The sequence below is a fragment of the Myotis myotis genome, unplaced genomic scaffold (genome assembly GCF_014108235.1).
Source record: "Myotis myotis isolate mMyoMyo1 unplaced genomic scaffold, mMyoMyo1.p scaffold_m19_p_43, whole genome shotgun sequence".
Classification (NCBI taxonomy): domain Eukaryota; kingdom Metazoa; phylum Chordata; class Mammalia; order Chiroptera; family Vespertilionidae; genus Myotis; species Myotis myotis.
The window spans coordinates 206,146-212,043 of NW_023416350.1; positions in this window are offsets into that span (position 1 = coordinate 206,146).

Genomic DNA, 5,898 nt, shown 5'->3' on the forward strand with positions numbered 1-5,898 from the left:
AAGACGCTTTCTCCTTTATCTGTGTGTGCCCTGGTGCTGCACCTGGTGTGCTGCAGGTGCTGAGTAAATGCTGAACGCCAGTTGGGCATAAACACTGCCTCCTCCATCCCTCAGCTCTCCTGTTCTTGCCCAGCTGGGCAGGAAGATGGCATCTCTGACTCCCAGAGCAAAGGATGCCTGTGGTCACCAGACTGGTTGGAGCAGACCGAGGACTTCAGGCTGGGTGTCCTGGCTTCTGTCCAGGGCTCTTTCCAGAATCGAGTAGGGAAACTGGGTGTGTTTCAGGGCTGGCTTGACAGCTGTCCAAATTGATATGACAATGAAGAAGGCAGGAGCTGAGGGAGGGGAGGGAGAGGAAGGAGCTGTCAGGTACTGCACAATGCTTCCTGCCAGCCACTGTGGAGCACGGGAGGACAGGAGCTCGGTGCCGGGAAGGGGCCTGGGATCTCTCCCCAAGCACACACCCCTCCTTCAGCCCATGTTCCGTAGCCTCAGTAACAGGAGAAGCCATGAGTGAGGGGACGGAGCTGGTGAAGTGGGTCAAACATCACACTGGGCAAAGTGTGGGCCCTTGGCTGGTGGGCTCAGGGTGCACGAGGATCCCTTTGGGCATGCAACCAGAGGGCCTTGGAGGACTTTGCACTTGGAATGGTGCCTTGCCTCTTGGGGACTGGGCAGGGATCAGTGTCAAGAGCACCCGCCCTCTCTGGGGAGCTGAGCTGGGCTCCTGGGCTGCAGCCCTGCTCCTCTGAGCTGACAAGAGGACTGGGTAAATGTGGCAGCCTCCTGTGGAGCTGGGGGCCTGAGTGCTGAGCTGCCCTGGCTGCAGCGCTCAGCCTCTCTGGGCCTGGACTCTGCAGGCCTTCCTCTGGCTGCAGGCAGGTTTGCTTGCTCAGAGCTGAGCCTCCCAGGCACGGTGGAGGTGGAGAAGGTATGAGGGGAAAGTGGGAGGGCTCAGAAGCTGCAGCCAGGAGTTGTATTTTTTATTTATTCACTAGGTTTTTAAAATGCTTTAAAAATTGCCCAAGAGCATCTCTTTAAAAAGAAACAAACCACTTAACTGTTCCAGACGGTGCTGAAGTGTCTCTTAACTACCTCCTCTTCCCCCAAACAAGTTTCTGTCCCCCGAGGCAATGACGTCAGCTCCTGTCAGTTATTAAATAAAAGTAATATATGCAGCCCTGGCCGGTGTGGCTCAGTTGATTGGAGCATCATCTTGTGTTCCAGAAGGTCTCAGGTTTGATTTCTGGTCAGGGTACATATCCAGGTTGTGGGTCCGATCCCAGGTTGGGACATGTACTGGAGGCAACCATTTAATCTCTCTCTCTCTCTCCCTCCCTCCCTCCCTCCCTCTTCCTCTCTCTCTCCCCCTCTCTCCTTCCCTCTCTTATTTCCTCCTTTCCTCCCTCTCTAAAATCAATTTAAAATTAGAAAAAATAATACATGCAAAAATGTATACATGTTCATGATAGCAATTCAAGCAAAACCGAAAATCTAGGATAAACTGTCTCTCACTCCCAAATCATCATTGGTAACAATTGGGGGGGGGGGGGGGGACTCCTGTGGGTCTTTTTAAATTAGTGCACAGACATAAGATATTTGCTGTTTCCTCATAAAATACTCACTCTTTTTCTACACGAATGGGGTCCTATTGTGCATGTGTCCTACCTCTTGGTGTTGTCCCCAATGCTCTCAGAGGTTTCTCCTTGCACACCCCAAGCCACCCGCACCCCTGCACTCTGTTCACCTCTCCCTGGGGTGCACTGGGTGTCCTTACCCCCTGAACATTGTGTGCCAGCTCCCTGGTACTAGTTCCGCACTGTGGGCAGGTGCAGTCAGCCCTCCTGGTTCCAGTCTGGGATGGGCACTCCCAGGCGCCTGGGTGGCTAAGCAGCCAGGTGGCGTTCCTGGGAACCTGGGGCAGCCCTGGGTTCGAACTGCCACCTCCTCGCTGTGGGTGACCTCAGGCTGGCCCCTGGTGGGGGCTGAGTACAGAATGCACCCATCCAGTCCCTTCCAGCCTCTGAAGATGGGCAGGGGCTGGCATCCGCTTCACTGCCTTTCCTAGCAGATGGTAACCCCTCACCTCTACCCACCCAATGTGGTCCAGAAAACTCCCAGGCAGAACCCAGGCAGGGCACCACTTCTCCCTGTGCCTGCCCCCTCACTTTACTTCTCCATTCATTCTAATACCGCAGGCCCCCAAGCGATGTGATCTACACGAGTCTGTGTGGCCAGCAAGGCCCAACAAAGGGGCCCAAGATCTAAGAACCTTTTGAGGCACCTTTGGGGATCCCCTATTTCTCCCTCCAGTGCTGCTACTGGTTCAAAAACATAACACCCGCTCCACCAAAAAATATTAATAGCTCTAGCTGTTGCTCAGTGGTTAGAGCGTCGGTCTGTGGACTGAAAGGTCTTGGGTTTGATTCGGGTCAAGGGCATGTACCTAGGCTGCAGACTGTGTGGGAGGTAAACAATCAATGTGTCTCTCTCACATCTATGTTTCTCTCTCAGTCTCTCCCCCTCCCTTTCACTCTCTCTAAAAATCAATGGGGGAAAAATCCTCCTGTGAGGATTAACAAAAATATTATATAATAATTTTTAAAATGAGAAATTTAATACTTCCGGATGTAGATCTTCTTTAACAGGAGGAAGCTGCTGCTAGAGTTCTTTGGCAGAGTCAGGAGTGTGCTTAGTATTTTCAGTTTTTCCATGAGGTGCCTCTAGTAAAACACATTCCTGGAATGTGACCTCCATGTGCTCCGCTGGTCATTAGAGCTGCCATTTGTTAATGTTTCCTTTCTCTATTTGCCTTGTTTGTTTGTTTGTAGTCATTGCTGGGGGTCTCTTAGTGACAGGATGTGACAGCGGAGGTCGGGAGAGGGACATGTCCACAAGGTCAGGAGGAGCTGCCCCAGCAGCTGGAGCCAATCGTCAAGGTCAAGCAGCCGGAGGTCAGATGGCTCTGGACTAGCAGCTGCGGAGAACCTGGAGGCGCACAGCCCCAGTGATCCATGAAACGCAGCAGCACGTGGAGGTGGCCACGTCTGCATCTTTCCTCAGGAAACTTTTGGAAGAGACATTCCATCAAAACAAGAGACCATAACAAGAAAGACTCATCTTAATGGGCAGTGCCCAGCCCTGGCACCGGCCAGTTTCCTGAAAGTTGCCCTCTTCCTCCACAGGGAGTGCCCAGGCGGGGCTGGGGGCACCAGGGAGAGCCAAGGCAGCAGAAGGGGGGCGAACCCAGACAGCCCAGCCTGAGGGGTCCCTGGGGAGGCGGAGAGCAGAGGGATGAAATCAGGATTCAGGTTCCCAAGGTCCCTTGGTTGTGCCCTGTTTGGGCACCTGGCAAGGATCCAATTATGCAGGTTGGTCACTGCTCAACCCAAAAAATAGCAGCTGCAGAGGCTGGCCTCAGACCCAGGGGCCTCCCAGTCCCTGCCTGTCCCCCTCTCCTCGGCCTGCATGGGGGTGGTCCAAAGCCCTTCCCTGGGGGCAGCTTGGAGCTGCTTCCTCCTGGCCAACCCTGCTTCCTTGGGCTCAGGGGACACCTATTGACATTCAGTCACATGACTGAAGATCCAGGGAGCCCCAGAGGAGGCCTCCTGCTGAGGTGGGTGCAGTCCCTCCCACCTCCTTCCTCTCTCTGTCCCTCTGCTCCTCCCTCCCCCTTGGGCCTCTCTCTGTTACACTGCCGCCCAGGGGAAGGAAGAGGCAAGCCTTCTAGCCATCTCCTCATCTCCTACCTGCCTCCTGGTCCCTTAGGGAGTGGCACTGGTATGCTTTGACAGTTGGCACTGGTGATTGTCAGAGCTGCTGTGTCTCCTTCCCTGAGCACCCATTAAACCTCCTTTTATTACCCCACTAGAGGCCTGGTGCATGAAATTTGTGCAGGGGGGGGGGGGAGTGGCGGTTGTCCCTCAGCCCAGCCTGCACCCTCTCCAATCTGGGACCCTTTGAGGGATGTCCTACTGCCGGTTTAGGCCGATCCCTAAACCAGCAGTCAGACATCCCTCTCACAATCTGGGACTGCTGGCTCCTAACCGCTCGCCTGCCTGCCTGATTGTCCCTAACCGCTTCTGCCTGCCAGCCTGACTGCCCTCAACTGCCCTCCCCTGCCGGCCATCTTGTGACAACGGGAGGGTGTCCACCTTGTGGCGGCCACCTTGTGATGATGTGAGGGCGTCGTGAGAGGGCATGAGGACCACCTAGGCTTTCATTAGTGTAGATAATTATTGCCAGTAGAGGAGCTTTGTTCTCTTTATTTTGGAAATAAAACAGTTGTAAATCCCCAAAGCAAGAGAGGGGCACACCCACTTGGCGGTCCCTGGGGATGGACAGAGGCTCTGGATTGAGACTCTAGAGACCCAGGTTCCAGGTTCCTTGTCAGTGAGCAAGCGCCGCCTGGTGCCTGGTGGAGTGGCGGGGCAGCCCCAGCACCTCTCAGGCGGTACTATGAGTATTAACAGCAGGAATAAGAGTTGTCGTTGTTGAGTAAGTTCCTTCATATACAGGTAACCTCCTCTTTTTATGAATGCATTAGGCCACTCACTTTACAAAAGATCTAAATCAGTACCTGTCTTACTAGCCCAAAGAAACTTGGTGCATTTACCAAAAAGGTGAAAAGCAAAAAATAGTGGGAAACCACTTCAGCGAGAGTGTGCCAGGCAGAGAAGAAAAGGTAGCCAGGGGTGGGGGGTGCTGGGTGGAGGTCACAGGTGCAGAGGGTGAGAGGCACTGGGGAGTCGGTGCAGACCCAGACCCTCGAGGAGGCTCTGCTGCCTGGTCTGGGAGGAGCTGAGAGGGAAGAGCCCCTCTGTCAGGGTCCCTACTGCCCTCTGGGGCCTCCAGTGGGGCTGGCTCGCCCCTCCCCTGTCCAGAGGAGCAGCCAGAGCTCTGGTGTGCAGGGAAGGCCCCTCCAGCCCTTTCACGAGGCAGCCTGGGGGAGGGGGCCACACAGCATCCATCCCACACAGGGGCCTTCCTTCTCTGCCTCATTTCCTCACCTGTAAAGTGGAGACTCCCCACACCCACTGAGGCTCTAGTCTCCTTCTAAGTCCTGAAAGCTAAAGATAACAACAAGTCCACTCTTGTAAAGTGAAGGCACTAGTGAGTGGAAAGGGCCTCTGAGCTATTCTAGTTAAACCTTCATTTTACACAGAAAAAAAAAAACAGGCCCCGGGAGGTAATATAATGTACCCACGATGAGCCAGTGACCGAGGGCAGGGACAGACCCCCACACCAGGTGCCTCCAGACTGGAAACACTTTTCTCACCTTCTTTGCCTGCCTCAGCTTCACAATATTTCTCCTTAGCCTGCCATGCTGGAGGGGATCGCATCAATAGGACGGTTTCTTGGAGATGGCTAATATGCATGTCCTTTGAGACAGGCTTTCAATGGCTATAAATCACTCACACCTTAGTATGAATTAATTTGGCCAGCTGTTTTCCACAAAACTCAAAAAACAAAGGCAGTGGTGGGATGAAGATTTTTAAGAAAGGGGCGGAGAAAGATATCATTGTGGATCCTCTCGCTATGTTCAGGGGCCAAGGGAGCTGCTATGTTACAAAGAGGAGGCCTGGCTTCAAGTCCAGTTTTGCAAATTTATTCCCTCTGAGCCCCAAGTCCCATCTCTGTGAAATGGCAGCAGTGCACTGATTGAATCAAGGGCCCTTCCAGGCGGATATTCTAGTTTTTCCCATTATAAGGAGAGGTCCCAGGAAGGGGGTGGTCAGTTTTCCAGCTCCTCACCCCCACCCCAAGGCCCAGGACAGGAAGGCCAGGCCTCAAGGCCCTTCATCACATGGGCCAAGTCCTGCTGCAGGGCTCCATGAAGGCAGGAGGACATGCTCCAGAAGGAGTCAGTCACAGAAGAAATTCTTGCCTCATCCTCAG